At 43.4% G+C, this 22,084-nt stretch overlaps 1 protein-coding gene across 1 annotated transcript in view; it reads left to right on the forward strand.

The window, feature by feature from the left end:
* LOC141265199 (ubiquitin-conjugating enzyme E2 E1) overlaps positions 1-22,084 on the forward strand; it is a 46,543-nt gene that overhangs the window by 15,023 nt on the left and 9,436 nt on the right. The gene's annotated exons all lie outside the window — the stretch shown is intronic.

Raw genomic sequence — 22,084 nt, forward strand, 5'->3', positions numbered from 1 at the left:
AGTACAGACCAAAAGTTTGGACACACCTTCTCATTTAAAGATTTTTCTGTATTTTCATGACTATGAAAATTGTACATTCACTCTGAAGGCATCAAAACTATGAATTAACACATGTGCAATTATATACTTAACAAAAAAGTGTGAAACAACTGAAAATATGTCTTATATTCTAGGTTCTTCAAAGTAGCCACCTTTTGCTTTGATGACTGCTTTGCACACTCTTGGCATTCTCTTGATGAGCTTCAAGAGGTTGTCATCGGAAATGGTTTTCACTTCACAGGTGTGCCCTGTCAGGTTTAATAAGTGGGATTTCTTGCCTTATAAATGGGGTTGGGACCATCAGTTGTGTTGTGCAGAAGTCAGGTGGATACACAGGTGATAGTCCTACTGAATAGACTGTTAGAATTTGTATTATGGCAAGAAAAAAGCCTCTAAGTAAAGAAAAACGAGTGGCCATCATTACTTTAAGAAATGAAGGTCAGTCAGTCCGAAAAATTGGGCAAACTTTGAAAGTGTCCCCAAGTGCAGTTGCAAAAACCATCAAGCGCTACAAAGAAACTGGCTCACATGAGGACCGCCCCAGGAAAGGAAGACCAAGAGTCACCTCTGCTTCTGAGGATAAGTTTATCCAAGTCACCAGCCTCAGAAATCGCAGGTTAACAGCAGCTCAGATGAGAGACAAGGTCAATGCCACACAGAGTTCTAGCAGCAGACACATCTCTTCAACAACTGTTAAGAGGAGACTTTGTGCAGCAGGCCTTCATGGGAAAATAGCTGCTAGGAAACCACTGCTAAGGACAGGCAACAAGCAGAAGAGACTTGTTTGGGCTAAAGAACACAAGGAATGGACATTAGACCAGTGGAAATCTGTGCTTTGGTCTGATGAGTCCAAATTTGAGATCTTTGGTTCCAACCACCGTGTCTTTGTGCGACCCAGGAAAGGTGAACAGATGGACTCTACATGCCTGGTTCCCACCGTGAAGCATGGAGGAGGAGGTATGGGGGTGCTTTGCTGGTGACACTGTTAGGGATTTATTCAAAATTGAAGGCATACTGAACCAGCATGGCTACCACAGCATCTTGCAGCGGCATGCTATTCCATCCGGTTTGCGTTTAGTTGGACCATCATTTATTTTTCAACAGGACAATGACTCCAAACACACCTCCAGTCTGTGTAAGGGCTATTTGACCAAGAAGGAGAGTGATGGGGTGCTACGCCAGATGACCTGGCCTCCACAGTCACCAGACCTGAACCCAATCGAGATGGTTTGGGGTGAGCTGGACCGCAGAGTGAAGGCAAAAGGGCCAACAAGTGCAAAGCATCTCTGGGAACTCCTTCAAGATTGTTGGAAGACCATTTCCAGTGACTACCTCTTGAAGCTCATCAAGAGAATGCCAAGAGTGTGCAAAGCAGTCATCAAAGCAAAAGGTGGCTACTTTGAAGAACCTAGAATATAAGACATATTTTCAGTTGTTTCACACTTTTTTGTTAATATATATAACAATATAATTCCACATGTGTTAATTCATAGCTTTGATGCCTTCAGTGTGAATGTACAATTTTCAAAGTCATGAAAATACAGAAAAATCTTTAAATGAGAAGGTGTGTCCAAACTTTTGGTCTGTACTGTAAGCAAGTTGATTTATTCATGACCCATTCTGAAGTTCTGTATATATGTATCTGCAAGTGCATTGGGGTGTGGCGATTCACTTACAGTTCCTCAGCCTTGCCCTGTATTCCCTGCCTAGCGCCACTCTCCCCTGGTGATTGACAGGTGATTGGCTCCTATACACTGCAGGGTAGTGCATCATTGCGACCCAATGCACTTGCAGATACATATACAGAACTTCAGAACGCTATTTCTTGATGCTCGAGCATCGCTTTGGGATCATAAAGGGATAAACTTGCTTGTCTTTTAAAAGACTACACAGTCATATACGGTAAATCGTGACAGGTCTTCAACTTTGCCAGCGCACGCGATTTTGGGCTTCCCTTTGTTTCCAGTGTCGCACGCTGTGTGGGCCGGCACTTTGTTTCCAGTGTCGCACGCTGTGTGGGCCAGCACTTTGTTTCCAGTGTCGCATGCTGTGTGGGCCGGCACTTTGTTTCCAGTGTCGCACGCTGTGTGGGCCAGCACTTTGTTTCCAGTGTTGCATGCTGTGTGGGCCGGCACTTTGTTTCTAGTGTTGCACGCAGTGTGGGCCGGCACTTTGTTTCCAGTGTCGCACGCTGTGTGGGCCAGCACTTTTTTTCCAGTGTCGCACGCTGTGTGGGCCAGCACTTTTTTTCCAGTGTCGCGCGCTGTGTGGGCCAGCACTTTTTTTCCAGTGTCGCACGCTGTGTGGGCCGGTACTTTGTTTCCAGTGTCGCACGCTGTGTGGACCGGTACTTTGTTTCCAGTGTCGCACGCTGTGTGGGCCAGCACTTTGTTTCCAGTGTCGCACGCTGTGTGGGCCGGCACTTTGTTTCCAGTGTCGCACGCTGTGTGGGCCGGCACTTTGTTTCCAGTGTCGCACGCTGTGTGGGCCGGCACTTTGTTTCCAGTGTCGCACGCTGTGTGGGCCGGCACTTTGTTTCCAGTGTCGCACGCTGTGTGGGCCGGCACTTTGTTTCCAGTGTCGCACGCTGTGTGGGCCGGCACTTTGTTTCCAGTGTCGCACGCTGTGTGGGCCGGCACTTTGTTTCCAGTGTCGCACGCTGTGTGGACCTGTACTTTGTTTCCAGTGTCGCACGCTGTGTGGGCCGGCACTTTGTTTCCAGTGTCGCACGCTGTGTGGGCCGGCACTTTGTTTCCAGTGTCGCACGCTGTGTGGGCCGGCACTTTGTTTCCAGTGTCGCACGCTGTGTGGGCCAGCACTTTTTTCCAGTGTAAGTCTATGAGAAACTAAACGACGCTCCGGAGACTTAAGTGATAAAACGACATCAGCTCCACACACAAACCCCTGTGGTAATGCCGCTTGCACTACATCACTTACCTACATAATTAGGAGGATTTAGGGGAAATAATTGCTGAGACTTCTTTAAGGATTCTTATTGAATACAGCAAGCACTTGTGAGGAGTTAAAACATAATGTATATTGCAAAATACTGCAGAACTTTACATGCAGCATGGGTTTTAAATGGATTGCATATTTTCTTTAATGTATAGGGTGAAAACTTTATAACAAAGTCAGCAGGTATGACATGGATTTTGAAGTGCAATCCTTAATGTGTTTTTTTTTGTTTGTTTTTCTGGCTAAATTGCAGTACACATAACCAGTGAAATATAAGCCCATGCAATAAAGTTCAGTCATTACGTTGCCCATACATAAGAGTTGTCAAAAGCTTACGTGCTATTTTAACTGCTTCTGGACTGCCCATAGAGTTTAATCGTTAAGGCGGTCCGCGTTCTTCTCTGCAGTGAGGTTTGAAAACGTCACCTCATAGTAGAGCAGCTGCCTGCAATCATACAGCTGTGAGAGAGAGGGAGCCGGCTGTCGGACACAGCCAAGCTCCTCATAGAGAAGGCAGAGATGGTTTATCACCGTTTCTGCCTTCTCGTTAGCTGTTCACACAGCACTAAACAAGCGCTGGTTACACAGTAATAGAAAGTGCTACCCTCTCTTTCGCCTTCTGACCCAGTGGTCATGTGATCGCTGGGTATAGGGAGGGAGCAGGAGCTGCTGGGTCCTATGAGACACATTCAGCTCTGCTATGCAGTCAGGAGGTTGCATTTACACTGTAACTGGGGATAATATACCAACTACAGTTACAGGGGAAATCAGACAAAAAAAAAAGTATTTAAATGTTGAAATGTCCTCCAATGGTCTTGGTCCAATACAAATCACTGTTACTAGCCCTGCCACCATAGTGAAAAAGTGTCCTATATAAAAATAATTGTTACAGAAATGATTTCAGTGGTCATAATTGAAAAAAAAAATTTGAAAAACAGACCTATATTTCCTTTATTTTCACATGCCTGATATCGGCATAAAAAAGTATGATAAATAATATAGCAATTAAGCCCTATGTATCACCAATAAAAGATGCATATATTATTTGAATATCCGAACAAATTTTTTTTTACAGCTCTTTAAATCACAATTACGAAAAAACAAAAATTTACCTGATTAAAAAATAGCATTAATGTAGATTGGCAGGCTTGGAGGAAAATCTGTCAGCCAACCCTGCTATTAATTGTGATCCCTCCAGGATCGACCATCAGCGTGGGTGGGCTGACTCTTAGCAACCCCACCAATCCGCTAAATGAAGGGATTGCACATCACGCAGCTCATCGGCGGGGCTCTCTGAATATTACAATTTCCTTCAATGATTTTTTTTAACTATGAAAAAAAAAACCTAGTAAATGACACGTACCATAACGTGTCATAAAGGTTAGCACATTTGTAAAGGTGATTAGTGAACATCACAATAAAAACAAGAACTGTTCCATCTTCTTTAAACCATATTTGCTAGTTAGGTCACATAGCGTGCCCCTTCTTCCCAGCCTTGTGATCTTCTGACAATCCATTGTTGGTTTCCTGCTTCTGATGATACAAGCGCACACAAGTGTTTTATTAGTGAGCTCAGCAGTTCATGACCTGTTTGACAATTGTGCGACCTACCTACATAATGTAAGGCTTTCTGTGTGGTTAACTGCTTGCGTTCCACTGATTATGTAGGAAGAAGAATGAGCCTGTAACTAGGACTCTCGTGTTCCTACCCGTTACAACATTACATGGAATTTTATTTGGAAATCCCAAACATCCTAAAATGATCTTCTGACCTGCCATTTATATCTGTCCACCAAACATCGTTGTAGAATTTTATTTTATTCACTTGTATATCACCATTAATTCCACAGAGCTTTACAGGTATTATCATCACTGTCCCCATTGGGGCTCACAATCTAGATTCCCTATCAGTATGTCTTTATAGTGTGGAAGGAAATCTGAGAACCCGGAGGAAACATGGGGAGAACATACAAGCTCCTTTCAGATGTTGTCCTTTGTGGGATTTGATCCCAGGACTCCAGCTCTGCAAGGCTGCTGTGCTAACCACTGAGCCACCGTGCTGCCTGGACTCATACCAACACCAGTTTCCAGAACGAAGGGCACTACTATATGGACCTAAACCCACACTGCCATTCCTCGATCTCCATTAGGTGAAATCTCTGACATTTGTGTCTGGTTTCCAGCAATGAAAATTGAATGAAAGTAGTGCCAAAGGTCTGTGGGTGCAAATCCGTGTGTCCATGTGATATTCTGACTTCTGTGATTTTTTTTTTTCAGGGCACCCAAAAAGTAGAACGTTAAAAACGTAATATTGGTTGGCCTTTTCTAGAATTTCTCATAAATCTTTTTTATAGATGTGTAAGTTTAAATATTTGGGATTAGATGTTCATGTAAGGGGCGCACAAACTTTTATGGTCTGAGGGTCACATTGTCAGACTGAACCAACACCGTGGGCCGCAATGAAACATCAGAACATAAATATCTAATCTGTGCCGATTCCATTTTTGGGACTTCCACCTATCATGAGTATAGAGGTCATCTTCTTTTCCGTTCACAACCCAGAAAAGAAGAGAACATGGATTCGGCTTTTTCCGTTGTAGCGTATACGAGACACTGACACAGCTGAGTGTTTCCCTTCTTCCATATACTACAATGTTTAAGGCAGCCCTGATACATGTCCACTTCTTTACTTCATGTACTCCTTACTTAGATGATGACATGGCCACGCTGTGCACCATTGATAGTTACCCATCCCTATGGTGCTACCTTATACTCCTATGCACTGGCAGGCATGTATGTGACCATATAACTGAGTGCCACACCGACATCTAGAGCCACATGTGGCCCCCAGGGCCGCTGGTTTTTCACCCCTGATGTAATGTATCCAGTGTTCCAATAAGCTATAAAATCCAGAGTGAGTTACAGGAGGACACAGAAGTGGTAATCGTTCCCTTCTGGATTACTCTACGTGGACATGGCTATTGTTACATTTTTGACCAACATCCAAGAACTATTGTAATTCATTACATTTCCCGATCAAGAACAATTGGATTGTTGCCATAGATACAAAGCGTATTGCTCCTTAATTGCTTGTGGCTAGCATAACCCGATGCCTAACCTCCAAGATCCGTGCTGCTTCTTCCCCCTGGCTAGTTGACCTGTTAACAATGGAAAGTTAAAGAGAGCCTGACCTCTGTACCGTATCCCATTATTGGCTGCTGTCCTGTGATAACCGAGCAGCGGGGTCCCAGAGGGTCCCCCAGGCGTTGGAGTGTTGTTCCAGGGGTAGATAGAAAAGGTTAAGAGCATGATGGTTCAGGTGTTAGGTGATTCACTTCTTTATTGATGGCACATTTTGGTTATTATTCAGTTCTATTAGACTGATTTATAGGAACCAGAGAGGCCGGGAACTAAAACAGAAGGTCAAATAAAATGTATGGAGACTTTAAATTTGCTAGATCTTGCAATTTTGGGCCATCTCGCTGTGTTGTTGAGGACTTTTCTTATTGAATGACAATGTTTAGTTCTTTAGTGATAGTCGCCAGCACCATAGTGTTTTGTCGGATACTTTATGCAGACGCTTCAGGACTTCACTGGAGACTTTTCAGGTTTAGCAGGTCTAAATCTGTGCATCGGATCTTGGCTGCACCTTGTCAATTAGATGTACTCTGTAACAACCAGTCTGCCAACTTTGTGTTTGTATTTTTTTGGCCAAGAGTGCACTGAATTGCAGGTAGAGCTATCGATTGTACCCGTACCCCCAATCTCTTCCAGACTGTCATGACTGCTCGTAGAATTTCCAGTGAGCAGACAGCACAAAGCATAGCTCATGTCATAGTGTGCGAGTCTATCCTGAAAGTGACCTGTATTTGTAATGGGGCTTTCCAGGAGTTTTTAAGAAAATTAAAGGGGTTGTGCCACCGTAAGGCTGAGTTCACACGATGCGTTTTTCATGCGTTTCCGCGGCGTTTTTGCAGTTGCGTAAACGCCGCGGAAACGCATGAAAAACGCATGGTAGAAGGGCAGCAATGTTCCCCAATGGAAATCCGCATGTGCTGTGCCCATGATGCGGATTTTTCCGCAGCGTAAACGCTGCGGTCAAAAATCCGCAGCATGTCAATTAATTTTGCGGAAACGCTGCTCTTTTGCCGCCATTGACTTGCATTAGACCGCATGGAATCCGCATCACTGTATATGTTGATGCGCTTTTCATGCGGTCTAATGTGCGGATGGTACCCGGGTGTGGAGGAGAGGACTCTCATCCAGACCCAGGTACCATTAAAAAAAAAATAAAATAAAAAATATATATATTCTCACCTTCTGACGGCCCGCGCTGCGTCCTGCCGGCTTCCCGCGCACTTCGCGGTTGAATGAAGGACCTTCGCTGACGTCAGAGTCATGTGACGGGTCACGTGACGCTGACGTCGGAAGGTCCTACAGTCTTCACTGCCGGCAGCCGGGACCGATGAAGCAGGACACCGGGGGCCATCAGAGGGTAAAGTATAGATTTATTTTTTATTTTTTGACATCACACACTATATAAATCCATGCCGGTTGCATGGATTTATATAGTGTGAAGTTGACAAGCACTTTCCAAGTGATGCTAAAATCGCTTGGGAAGCGCTTGTCAACCCGCATGCGTAAATGAAAGTGAAGACCGCTTCATTTCCGCATGTCCCTGGCAGGAAACCGCATGTACAATCCGCATGCGTTTTTTCCTGCCAGAGAGATGCAGAAACGCTCAGGAAAAAATCCTGAGCATTTCTGCATCGTGTGCACATACCCTTAAGAATACTTTTTAACCAAGCAGAAAATGTAATTTACATTTATTAAAAATGATACTGTATTCAATAAATGCCAAGCGTTTATCTCCTGAAGTATGCGCCCTAGCGCCCCTTGCATCATTCCATTACGTCCTCGTAGTAGGCGATCAGCTGGTCGAGTTTGCGCAGCTCAAGTCATCATAAGAGGCCCCCCAACTCGCCACCCCCAGTGTGCACAACATAATCTCCCTCATACAAGTCTGACAGCGCAGAGAACAGATTGCTATGGAAGCATGTCAGTGAGTCTCTCAACCTCCCTCTGGGTGAGATCGTTCTGCTTCACAGACCTATGAGCGTGATAGTAGAGAGTCATTATCTCAGTAAATTAGAATACTTTATAACACCAGCTTGAAAAATTATTTTAAAATCCGAAATGTTGGCCTATTGAAATGTATGTTCAGTAAATGCACTCAATACTTGGTCAGTGCTTCTTTTGCATCAATTACTGCATCAATGCGACGTGGCATGGAGGCGAATAGCCTGTGGCACTACTGAGGTGTTATAGAAGCCCAGGTTGCTTTGATAGCAGCCTTCAGCTTGTCAGCATTGTTGGGTCTGGTGTCTCTCTTCTTCCTCTTGACAATACGCCATAGATTCTCTATGAGGTTAAGGTCAGGCGAGTTTGCTGCCAATCAAGCACAGTGACACTGTTGATTTTAAACCAGATATTGGTACTTTTGGCAGTGTGGACAGGTGCCAAGTCCTGCTGGAGAATGAAATTTCCATCTCCAGAAAGCTTGTCGGCAGAGGGAAGCATGAAGTGCTCTAAAATTTCCTGGTAGACGGCTGCGCTGACTTTGGTCTTGATAAAACACAGTGGACCTACACCAGCAGATGACATGGCTCCCCAAACCATCATTGATTGTGGAAACTTCACACTAGACCTCCAGCAGCTTGGATTGTGGCCTCTCCACTCTTCCTCCAGACTCTGGGACCTTGATTTCCAAATGAAATGCAAAATTTACATTAATCTGAAAACATCACCTTGGACGACTGAGCAACAGTCCAGGTCTTTTTCTCCTTGGCTCTTTGGCATTGTTTATTGGTCATGAGTGGCTTGACACAAGGAATGTGACACTTGTAGCCCATGTCCTGGATACGTCTGTGTGTGGTGGCTCTTGAAGCAATGACCACTCCTTGTGAATCTCCTTCAAATTTTTGAATGGCCTTTTCTTAACAATCCTTTCAAGGCTGCGGTTATCCCGGTTGCTTGTGCACCTTTTTCTACCACACTTTTTCCTTCCATTCAACTTTCCATTAATATGCTTAGATACAGCACTGTGTGAACAGCCAGCTTCTTTAGCATTGTGTAAAAGACTACCGCACTCTTGGTGGGGTTGGTGGTCAAGTAGGGGCCAAACACAAAATCATAGATATATAAACTTAGCAATCGTATGACTCAATAAATTTTTTTATATATATTCTTTAATGAAAAAAGTACAAAAAACAGACGTTTCGGTCACTATGGACCTTCATATCCCGGAGGTGCGGTAGCCAGTACTTTCTGGCATCCACAAAGAACAAGCGGTGGATACCGCGTTCATAACGCCAGATATCTGATCTACTCACCTCTGTTCTTAAGCTACCGCACCACTGGGATATTTTTCCCTCTTACATCTGGTAGCAATATACTGTACACCAATGAAGGCACATAGTGACCGAAACATCTGTTTTTTTTGTACTTTTTTTCATTAACCCCTTTACCCCCGAGGATGGTTTGCATGTTAAAGACCAGGCCAATTTTTACAATTCTGACCACTGTCACTTTATGAGGTAATTACTCTGGAACGCTTCAAAGGATCCCCCTGATTCTGAGATTGTTTTTTCGTGACATATTGTACTTCATGATTGTGGTAAAATCTCTTTGATATTACTTGCGTTTATTTGTGAAAAAAAAAACAGAAATTTGGCGAACATTTTGAAAATTTAAATTTTTATGCCCTTAAATCAGAGCGATATGTCACACAAAAAAGTTAATAAATAACATTTCCCACATGTCTACTTTATATCAGCACAATTTTGGAACCAAAATTTTTTTTTATTAAGGAGCTATAAGGGTTAAAAGTTGACCAGCGATTTCTAATTTTTCCAACAAAATTTACAAAACCATTTTTTTAGGGACCACATCATATTTGAAGTGACTTTGAGGGGTCTTTATGACAGAAAATACCCAAAAGTGACACCATTCTACAAATTGCACCCCTCAAGGTGCTCGAAGCCACATTCAAGAAGTTTATTAACCCTTCAGGTGCTTCACAGGAATTTTTGGAATGTGGAAGAAAAAAAATGAACTTTTAACTTTTTTCACAAAAATGTTACTTTAGACCCAATTTTTTTTTATTTTCGCAGGGGTAACAGGAAAAAATGGACCCCAAAATTTGTTGTGCAATTTCCCCTGAGCACGCAGATACCCCATGTGTGGGGAATAAACACTGTTTGGGCACACGGCATGGCTCGGAAGAGAAGGAGCGCCATTTGACTTTTTGAATGTAAAATTTGCTTGAATAATTAGCGGACGCCATGTTGCGTTTGGAGAGCCCCTGATGTGCCTAAACATTGGAAATCCCCCACAAGTGACACCATTTTGGAAACTAGACCCCTCAGGGAACTTATCTAGATGTGTGGTGAGCACCTTGAACCCCCAGGTGCTTCACAGAAGTTTATAACATTGAGCCGTAAAAATAAATGTTCACATTTTTCTCACAAAAATGTTTTTCAGCCCCCAATTTTGCATTCTCATAAGGCTTTGTGCCCACGATGCGTTTTTTAAGCGTTTCCGCAGCTGCAAAAATGCTGCAGAAACGCTTAAAAAACGCTTGGTAGAAGGCCTGCCATGTTCCCCAATGATAATCCGCATGTGCTGTGCACATGCTGCGGAAATTTCTGCTGCGGATTATCATTGCGGAAAAAAAACGCAGCACTAGCAAATATTTTGAGGAAGTGCTGTGTTTTCGCCGCCATTGACTTGCATTAGAACGCATGGATTACGCATCACTGCATAAGTAGATGCGCATTCCATGCGTTCTAATGTGCGGATGTACCCAGACTCTCCTCCGGACCTGGGTACCATTGAAAACTGTAAAAAAAAAAAAGAATAAAATAAAAAATAAATATATACTTACCTTCTGGCGGCCCGCGGTGCGCTCCTCCTTGCTTGGCAGCAGTTCGCGATGGAATGAAGGACCTGCGCTGATGTCAGAGTCATGTGACGGGTCACGCGAGCTGACGTTAGCAGGTCCTTCACTCTACCGCTGCCGGCAGCCGGGACGGAGGAAATCAAGACTGCGGGGGCCATCGGAGTATACGTTTATTTTTTTATTTTTTGACATTCTCTCGGGTCACAGTATATAAATCCATGCCGTTTGCATGAATTTATATAGTGTGACCAAGTTGACAAGCACTTTCCAAGTGATGCTAAAATCGCTTGGAAAGCGCTTGTCAACCCGCATGCGGAAATGCATGTGAAGAACGCTTCACATCCGCATGTCCCTGGCAGGAAAACGCATGCGTTTTTTTCTGCCAGGGAGATGCAGAAACGTTCAGGAAAAAATCCTGAGCATTTGTGCATCGTGGGCACATAGCCTAAGGCTAACAGGAGAAATTGCACCATGCTGTTTGTTGTGCAATTTCTCCTGAGTAAGCAGATGCCCCATATGTAGAGGAAAACCATTGTTTGGGCGCACGGCAGGGTTCGGAAGGGAAGGAGCGCCATTTGACTTTTTGATTGTAAAATTTGCTTGAATAATTAGCGGATATGCCCCTGATGTGCCTAAACAGTGGAAACCCCCCACAAGTGACATCATTTTGTGAGAATCACCTGTATTTGATATTGTCATGTCCTTATTGGCTGTAGTGGTGGCCAATCAGTGAGCTCAGCGGCTATGAGCGGCTTGTGCCGTCTACATCGGCAGAGCTGCTGTGCTTAGTTATCTGCAGGGGTGGAGACTCGCCACTGGACCTGGGCAGGGAAAATAAACAGGGTTTTTTTAAATACTAATGGAGCTTATTGGAAAAATCCTCTTTAAACTCTAGCAGTAGGAAATGTGATAAATGGAATCTTTTCTCACTCGGCAACCCCCTGCCTCTCTGGTGGCCTCTGCTGGTCTTTGTTTACTTTTTTGCAGCGTCTCATGGTGCTCATCCATGTGACTGCTGCAGCCAATCGCTGTACCCATAGGTCTTGTGCCATACATGCTAGTATCATCATTGCATCTAGCAGCTTACAGTGGATACCCCCTCAGTCTGCGATGTCCATAAGGTATACTGTGTCATGTAAAAGATTGGGCACCCCTGGTCAAAATTACTGTTATTGTGAACAATTAAGCAAGTTGAAGATGAAATTATTTCTAAAAGGCCTAAAGTTAAAGATGACACATTTCCTTTGTATTTTAATACAAAAAAAAGTCATTTTTTTACATTTTAAAAATTACAAAAAGGAAAAACGGGCCGATGCAAAAGTTTGGGCACCCTTGGAGATGTTTATGCTCAGATAACTTTAACCAAGGTTTCAGACCTTAATCCGCCTGTTAGGGTTATGGCTTGTTCACTATCATCATTAGGAAAGGCCAGGTGATACAAATTTCCCAGCTTTATAAAAACCCAGCCTCCTCTAACCTTGTGCCTAAAAACAGCAGCCATGGGTTCTTCTAAGCAGCTGCCTCGCACTCTGAAAGTGAAAATGGTGGAGGCCCACAAGGCAGGAGAAGGCTATAAGAAGATAGCAAAGCATTTTCAAGTTGCCCTTTCCTCAGTTCGAAATGTAATTAAATCAGAACCTCCACTTGACTGCAAAAGACCTTCAGAAAGATTTAGTAGACTCTGCAGTGGTGGTACATTATTCTACTGTTGAGAGACACCTGCACATATTTCCACCTCTTCCATGGCCTTCATGGAAGAGTCATCAGAAGAAAACCTCTCCTGCATCCTCACCCTAAAATTCAGCGTTAGAAGTATGCAAAAGAACATTTAAACAAGCCTAATGAATTTTGGAAACAAGTCCAACACCAATGAAGTTAGACTTGAACTTTTTGGCCACAATGATCAAAGGTATGTGTGGTTGTGTTGCAGCCAATGGCACGGGGAAGAATGGATTCAATGAAATTTCAACAAATTCTTGATGCAAACATAACACCATCAGTAAAAAAAAAGTTGAAGTTGAAAAGAGGATGGCTTCTACAAATGGATAATGATCCTAAACACGCATCAAAAGGAGCAAGCTGAAGGTTTTACAATGGCCCTCACCGTCCCCTGATCTGAACATCATTGAAAACCTGTGGCTAGACCTCAAAAAAGCAGTGCATGCAAGACTACTCAGGAATCTCACAGAACTGGAAGAATTTTCCAAGGAAGAATGGATGGAAATCCCTCGAACAAGAAATGAGACTCTTGGCTGGCTACCAAAAGAGTTTACAAGCGGTGATACTTGCAAAAGGGGATGCTACTAAGTACTAACCATGCAGGGTGCCCAAACTTTTGCATTAGGCCATTTTCCTTTTTGTAAGTTTTCAAATGAAAAAAATGACAATATATTTTTTTTTGCCTAAAATACAAAGTAAATGTGTGATCTTTAACTTTAGGCCTTTTAGAGATCATTTCATATTCAGTTTGCTTAACTGTTCACAATAACAGAATTTTTGACCAGGGATGCCCAAACTTTTACATACCACTGTAGCTAGACAAGGGATTTACAGATGACCTGCAGTCCAGATGTATAGTGACCTCCTATTGCAGGAAGGATTGAAGGAGTTTGCAACATTAATATTCCTTGGCAATGAAAAATGTGTATTTTGTGTTGTGCTTTGCCTGTGGTGTGTGTATGTTTCTCATCATTACCCTGGAATTTTATGTTACATAAATGGATTTGCTTAAAGAGCGTCTCCCACTGACACTGATCACTCATTGGTGGTCTGCACTAATCATAGAGTATTAGTGTTTTTATCCTGGAAAGATGAGAATAGATATGGTCTGAAGGGAACAAGAACTTTGAGAAGATAAAATGCCACTGTTGCATCTTGTATCATGTAATGAATTTATATTTTTCCGTGCATTGCTTACAACCATGTACAGCTCAGCCGGGGCTCATTGTGGCTGGCCATAGACATTAGATGGCATTTGGCCAAGAGCTATTTCTTACACATATATAGCCATCCAAGAGTTTGTATATGTTCTGTAAGGCGGCGACAGCTTATCTCCAGCGAGTGCAAAAGGATTAGGAGTTTAAATGCAAAAATGCCCATACTTTCTCATCAAATGGGCGCTGGTCTTACCGAAATTGATGTGTTTGCCCAATATTCATCAAGGTTGGCTGATACTCTCTCTTGTTGTACCTACAATAGAAATTCCATTATTAGGTTATCTTACTCTACATGGCCCTGATCAGACTGCGTTTCTGCAATGCATTCAGGGGTTCCACCTCTGGAATTCTCCTAAAAACAAGATTCCGACAAACCCCTGACGTGGCTACAGACTGCAATGATATGAACTAAATTCAAATGAACTCCATTTATGGTTTTTGAAATATACAACTCAGATGACATCTAATGTGCGGACTGTTTTTTTCTTTCACGGACCCATTCACTTATGCAAATCAGAACAAACCATTTAAAGAGTAACCGTCATTTTAATTTTTATTGCATAAATTAATAGTACACTTAAAAATAAGCTACTTTTGTGTTTTGTCTTATCAGAAAAATTTGCTACTGGATTGATCTTTTATTTTCAATTCATGGGTAAAATTACTAAAATGTTTATTCAATTAAGTCAATAGATTGGAGATGACAGTTAGTGCTCTTAGAATTCTATGGAGGAGGGAGGAGCTAGAGGCCGACACAGACATTCTGTGCAAGTTCTCCTGAAATAACATTTACTATTCTCCATAGAACTTTATGAGCACCGACTGTCATCTCCTATCTCAGTAATAGGAAAATCAGTATTCACTGAAAACGGATGTTACACTTGAAGTCAGAATTTTTAGAATGAAGGAGAAAGAAGTGGATTTCTCATATTGCAAAGATTTTTTTTATTTCCATGTGCACTATTGATTTCTGAAAAAAAATATAAAACAACGGTAACTCTTTAAGGTTATTTTCTGGGGGTCAGGCTTCAGCATTTGTCTTTTATTTTCTCATGTACTGCAAAAAAATCCAAAAAGTGAGTGTGTATGTCCCCTGCTCGGCGCGTGTATGTCCCCTGCTCGGCGCGTGTATGTCCCCTGCTCGGCGCGTGTATGTCCCCGGCTCGGCGCGTGTATGTCCCCGGCTCGGCGCGTGTATGTCCCCGGCTCGGCGCGTGTATGTCCCCGGCTCGGCGCGTGTATGTCCCCGGCTCGGCGCGTGTATGTCCCCGGCTCGGCGCGTGTATGTCCCCTGCTCGGCGCGTGTATGTCCCCGGCTCGGCGCGTGTATGTCCCCGGCTCAGCCTGTGCTCCTGCATGTGGCTCTGCTTGTTCCCTGAGGTTCGGTGTGGAATTCCGCTGTTACTTGAATGTATCCCTGTGTTAATGCCTTGTGTTCCCGGCCTTTGCCCCAGGGACTCCTGCTGTAGTGTCATTGCTAGATTTACTTTCATTGTTATTGCCAGGTTGAGTGCCAGACTGAAGGCACAAAAGGCAATTGTGTGAAGATCAACAGCAAATTAACAGCCATGTATATCCTTGAAATGTGACATGTAATGAAATCTAAGGGGACACTAGAAAGAGCAGTCGCCATCTTCTCTCGCCTCAACACCGTTCTAAAAATAATTACCAAGCCATGTCCATTATTTGAGAAGAGGACATTTTACCAGCTCTTAATCAACATGCCTAATGTGATCACATTTACATTTGGTTATGGCAACAGATATTGATGGTGTGTGCAGAGCGCTGCCATCCACAGCTTGTACCCGCTCCTAGGTAATAATTTCACCCTTCACTTCCCAGGATAGGTTGATTTTGCTGTTTTCTGATTCAGAATGAATTCATTTTAGATTTTCAATAGGTAGAGGACCATTGTGATTCCAGCTGGGTGTGATATGGATTCTACAATAGCTTCTTTAAAGGGAACCTTTTATGTTAAAAATGGTATCTGATCTGCAGGCAGGATGTTATGGCACAGGAGTAGCTGATCAGACTGATAGACATTATGTGGGAAAAGATTCAGTAGTACTTGCATTTTATTAATTGAAATCCCTGGTGCTTATATGCATATGAGTTATACGGGCAGCATGGTGGCTCAGTGGTTAGCACTGTTTCTTTGCAGCGCTGGGGTCCTGGGTTCAAATCCCACCAACGACAACATCTGCAACGATGTTTGCGTAGGTTTCCTCTGGGTGCTCAGGTTTCCTCCCACACTCCAAAGACATAGAGAATTTAGATCCCGTGCCCCATTGGGGACAGCGATGATATGTATGTAAAGTGCTGCGGAATATAATAGCGCTATGCCTAATAAACAAGTCCAGTCGGCGGTCCAACTCAGTGATTGACCGTCTTCCCTGTATAACTGTGAATGCAGAGATGGCTGTTAATCCCTATCAGGCCCGCCCAGTGGACTCATGCATACAAACACTGCCAGGAACTCGCAAGTCTTCTCAGCGTCCTCCTACTCACTGCGTTAACCGTTCTGCTCTTCCATGTGTCAGGCCGTCTCGCTGAGTTGTGTCTTGCAGCCCTCCCAGCACTGCTGCATCTTCCTGCTGTCTCCCCCTGCTTTAGGGAGGCACAGCCAAACTCTGGATCAATTTAACCCTGCTTTGAAGAGTTTTGCTTCCCTGGCCTATGGATATATTAGGCTGCTCCTCCCTCCACACCTTGCATGAACTTAGGTTCTAGTTTGCAGTCCACCTCTAGTTCGCTGTCAAGGTGTTTTCCTGTTTAGCCTCTCCTGTTATTGACCCAGCTTGTTTAATCGTTTTTTCTGACCTCTCCGCTCCTGACCCTGGTTTTGTATTCTGATCCTGTACTGCCTGCCCCAATTCCGGACTGTCTGACCACGTTTCTGTCTTTGCCTTCTGTACCTCTGTTTCTGCCTCTGACCCGTCAGTCAGCTGTTGCATGTCTGGGGACTGCCCTGGAGTGGTACCTGGTGGCTACCCTAACTGCCAAGCCTATCCTCACCACCAGAGGCTCCACTGAAAACTAGGTAGACACTTAGTCACACCCCACCAGTGTAAGCCCGGCACTTGGCTCAGTGGGTCCACACCCACTCCCGTCACACAGGGATTTAAATGAATAAAATACAACTTATATATAATAATTGCTTCTTATTCTCTATTCCATGGTGTCCGCAGATCGGACTGCGTGTTCAATGTGATGAGTTCTAATTAAATATGTACAGTAGAGTACATTAAGGCACGGCATAATTTGTGCTATTAATTCCTAAAGATTAGCTTTTTTAAAGATTATTTCAGTATTTGAGTCCAACAGTGGCAATTGCATGGGTTTTCAGTACCCAGGGGCAAGACAAGTATTGAGCCCCCTAACCCTGTATTAATACCTGAGTGCTTTCGTAACACAAATAATCCTCCCCTGAGGGCCCCATTTAGAAAATATTATTGACTTGTTAAAGAGAACCTGACAGCAGATACATGCTGCCCCTTCCATGGACATATATGTTTAACTAGGAAACGCTGCGGCATTTCAGAGAAAAACATAGTTTAATAGCCGCCGGGGACAGAGCCAGTGACTAGTTGCAGAGGCGGATCCCTGGTGACTTCTCTCCGTCCGTTGCCCTGAAGTTTCAGATATCTCCGTATACATACACACAAGGAGAGCCAGGAACCAACCTAGTCACCGGTGCGGCTCTGTCCCCGGCGGCTATTAAACTATGTTTTTCTCTATGGATTGGGCAGCATATATCAGCTGAAAGGTTCTCTTTAAAAAAATAGAATGAATCTCCCTTTAGAAGTAATACTGCCTCCCTGGTGCCACTACTGCAAAAAAGTTTTAAAAAGTTTATACGCGCCTAAACCAAGTGACCAAGTCCTTTTGTCCACAGCATACAAAGTGCTAGTCCAGGCAGCACAATACAGTAATGTCATTGTGACTTACAGCAGGACGCTGATGGTCTTGTAGGTCTACAGGACGGAGTGGTACTCTCTCGGAGATCCAAAGCACCTGGCCACAGCATGTTTAGTGCCCTGATCCTTGGCTTTATCGATGATGACACTTCTTAGGGTTGAAAATTCCATAAGAAGAAAACCTTTTTTTTCCTTTTCTTTTTGAAAGTTTTTAATATATAATATATATTACATAAGAATATAAAGCAGTTCTGTTACCAGATTTTACAGTATAAACTGCATACATTGTGAAATAGATCTTAGACCACAAGGTAGGTGGGAAGGTGCACTGAACTGTGTGGCCATGCCAAGGGTGCACTGAGCACCTGTGCTTTGTTTGAACAGTCATTTGGTACTGCCATATTCCCATATCTGGAAGAGAAGGATCAAACAGTGTGAATGTTTTTGTTTGAGGGAATTGGGAGATAAAGCTGTTGGTAAAACATGTGGAATTGACCATCTGATTGGATTGGATACCTGTGGATTGTAATTTTAGGCCATGCCACTCACTGCCAAGGTTGTGTACACGACATACCTGGGGGCTGTTGTTAGGCCCCTAACTGTCATAACAACCCATCATCACCACATTGCATCAAAGGGCTCTGCTGATGGGGCGACAGCCTACAGGAATTCCATACTTTTTGCGGCATACTGATACAGCACCATGCGGTAAGAGTTAATTTCGTAATATAGCTTTATTGCATTTGAAGCCTTATTTTTTTCAGATGCAGATTTCTGAATCCCCTGCATAGACAAATATTAACGGCAAATTCACTCAATGCAAACAAATCACATTTTTGCAGTTTTGACCCAAAATCTGCATGATTTCTTACATGATTTGACTACTATGTGAGAACTTGCCTTAGAGGATTATTCACAAAATCAGAATGTGGTCTAATACACATGCTTATTCATTTGTGCCAATATAACTCATCAGCCCCCAAAAGATGCCCCCCACAGGCTATTTGACGCTCCTGTTGTATTCCTGTTCTCTTGTTGGAGCGTGCGAAGTGCAGCCTCTCTCAGCCGGCTTCCAGCATAGAGGCCCCGATTTATCAAACTGTTTACTCTTGAATTCTGGTTTAAAACACTTTAAAAAGGCACAAAAATTTTGCACAACGAAAACTTTTGGCCTTTTCACAACACTTTTCACCAGCTCTGCCAAAGTGGGTGGGACATGTCAAATGCCATCCCAACAAATTCATCAAAAGTGGCGGCGTACCTTACACCGAACATGTTACTTCAGTTTCTGATTGGAGTAACATTTCTAGCGAGACGCACGCTACTGATGTGATGCGCCAAATTCACTAAGTGGCACGTGCCTTTTACTGAATTCGGTGCATATTATTTCTGCATGTCCATCAAGACTGCATACAAAATGCCAGTGCTAATAAAGCAGAGCACAGAGTGTATTCTGTGCTTAGAGTATACACATTTCCTGCAGAGATCAGTTATCCTACACTCCGCTCAGCTCTGCCTGCACAATGGAGCATCGCAGAACTAACTCAACCAGGGCTGATCTGTGTTTGATGTCTGATTTTGACAGATCAGTGATGTGAAACTGCAAATTCAGCTCTGTTGATGCATATGGCAGAAGATAACCCTCTGCCCACATTTCTCTGCTATCAATTGATAACCGATGCAACGCTCACCAATTTTACTAGTGGATCTAGTGGATCTTTGGCACATGCCTGACTGCAAGCGTGATTCAGTGAAGCGGTTCTCACTGACTGCAAGGAAGCGTGAAGACACTGCAGAACTGAGCTCCTCTTTGCATGTGTTGGCCCTGAGCTGAAGAAAGGGAAAACCACACCTGTGATTTATCTGCTAATGAGAGACAGTGAGTGAATTAGAAAAGATGGGACTGGGACTGCACATGTTCAGCCACCAAAGAACTACTGGAGGACGTGACTAGTAAGTAAGGTAAACCGAGAGTGAGGAAGGGAATGAGAAGGAGTGAGAAATGAGGACTGATACTTTTTTTTGGAACATACTGGTAAGTGTATTTGCAAAGTGTATGATTTTAGCTTTGGAACTGAGAGTCAACAATGTAATTTAGGAATATCTCTTAAAGTACAGATAATGAATGTTTCCTTTGCTTGTACTCATAAGTAGCACTTTCTATGGGTCATTGGTTTCCTGTTGGATTTTTCTTGCGTGTTCTCTATTCATTCTCCTATATCTCTACTGAAACTGCAGCATTGCCTGAGTTGTGTCTTTACTGCCGGGCTTAGGTTTCAGGTTTGTGGGAGACTTGTGATTTTTTTTGGCATACTTAACCCCTTAAGGACCCTGGCTGGGATTTTCCGTTTTTGCATTTTTGTTTTTTGTTCCCCTTGTTCCCAGAGCCATAGCGTTTTTATTTTTTGACCAATATGTCCGTGTGAGGGCTTAATTTTTGCAGGACGAGTTGTACTTTTGAACGACATTACTGGTTTTACCATATCGTGTTTTGATCGCCCGTTATTCCATTTTATTGCAATGTTGCGGCGACCAAAAAACGTAATTCTGGCGTTTAGAATTTTTTTCTCGTTACGCCGTTTACCAATCGGATTAATTATTTTTTTATATTGATAGATCAGGTGATTCTGAACACGGCGATACCAAATATGTGTATGTGGTTTTTTTTAAATTTTATTTTGATTGGGGCGAAAGGGGGGTGATTTAAACTTTGTATATTTTTTTAAAAACATTTTTTTTCATTTTGCATGCTTCTATAGTCTTCATAGGAGACTAGAAGCAGCAACTGTCCGATCGCCTCTGCTACATAGAGGTGATGCTGCAGACCCAGGGTTGTCATGCCCACGCATCGGTGACCCGCGATCACGTGATGGGGTCACCGATGGGCAGGGTAAGTGACGCGCTTCCTGCGCAGCGATGTTAAATGCCACTGTCAGAGATTGACAGCGGCGTTTAACATGTTAACAGCCGCGTGTGGATCGTGATTCCACCCGCAGCTGTTGCGGGCACATGTCAGCTGTAATAATCAGCTGACATGTGCCCGGTTCAATGTGGGCTCACCGCCGGAGCCCGCGCTGAACAGGGGGTGACAGCATGGGGTGTACTATTACGGGGTTTTCCCACGAATGAAAGTTCATTTTAATCAATAGATCTTGGAATAATAATAATTTCCACAATTGGATGTGTGTAAATAAAATGTTCCTGTGCTGAGATAATCTTATAAATGTGCCCCTGCTGTGTACTGTGTAATGACTGTGTCTGACCATACAGGAACATGGTCTGATCATACCACAGCTCCGGGGCAGGGGAGGAAGCAAAAGAGTATACAGACAGGACAGCAGGGGATTACAGCTGAATCTTTCTGTGAGGTAAAACATTTCCCTGCCTGTTTTTAAACAATAAACAAACACCGAGATAGGGCAAGAAGATCATATTGAGGGAGTGAAAGTGGAAACAGTGCTCCGAGAAAACCTTCAGAATTACTCCATATGCACATATAAGAACCATGGAGAATACTGGAGTCTTAAACTAATTCAAAGTTAAGACAAATTTTTATTCAATACAAATGTTAAAAAAACATTTATCAAAATTAAGAGACAATACCATAAAATGTGACGAACACAGAAATCAGGCTGGGAACAACCAATGGTGTCACAGTATAGCATGAGGTAGTCACAGCTGGGACAAAGCGGGGTAAACCAGCTTCACTTAAATGGGGCAGAGACGATAACAAAGAGCGCAGTGCTAGTTTTTGTGAGCACAAAAGGACATAGGAATAGTAATGCTAACAAGATCGAACACAATTTGTAGTTCAGTGTAAAGTAGATACCCGTGTATTTTTTGTGTAGATGGATGGATCACCATCCTGTCACAGATACCCAGCACATACCAAAAGTAGAAACAGACACCAATGGGGTAGCCAGCACAGAGAGGAAGGTCCTCACAGATATCTACGCGCGTTTCGCTGTCATCCTAACCGCTTCATCAGGGGATGTGTAGGAAGTACCTTCCAGGACCTTAAATCTCCCCGGTTAACTGGTCACGTGGTTTGTCCATCGGCCAATGGGCGGTGGGGTCGATGGCGCATGTGCACCCCTTTCACTTTCTCAATAGGAGTCCTTACATGAACTCCCACCAAAGACAACATTTTAATGATGTTTGTATGTTCTCCCCGTGTTTGTGTGGGTTTCCTCCAGGATCTCCGGTTTCCTCCCACACTCCACAGGCATACTGATAGGGAATCTAGATTGTGAGCCCCAATGGGGACAGCGATGATA

Source organism: Phyllobates terribilis, unplaced genomic scaffold, assembly GCF_046119375.1.
Source record: "Phyllobates terribilis strain yellow unplaced genomic scaffold, ASM4611937v1 Scaffold_4__5_contigs__length_816908805, whole genome shotgun sequence".
Classification (NCBI taxonomy): domain Eukaryota; kingdom Metazoa; phylum Chordata; class Amphibia; order Anura; family Dendrobatidae; genus Phyllobates; species Phyllobates terribilis.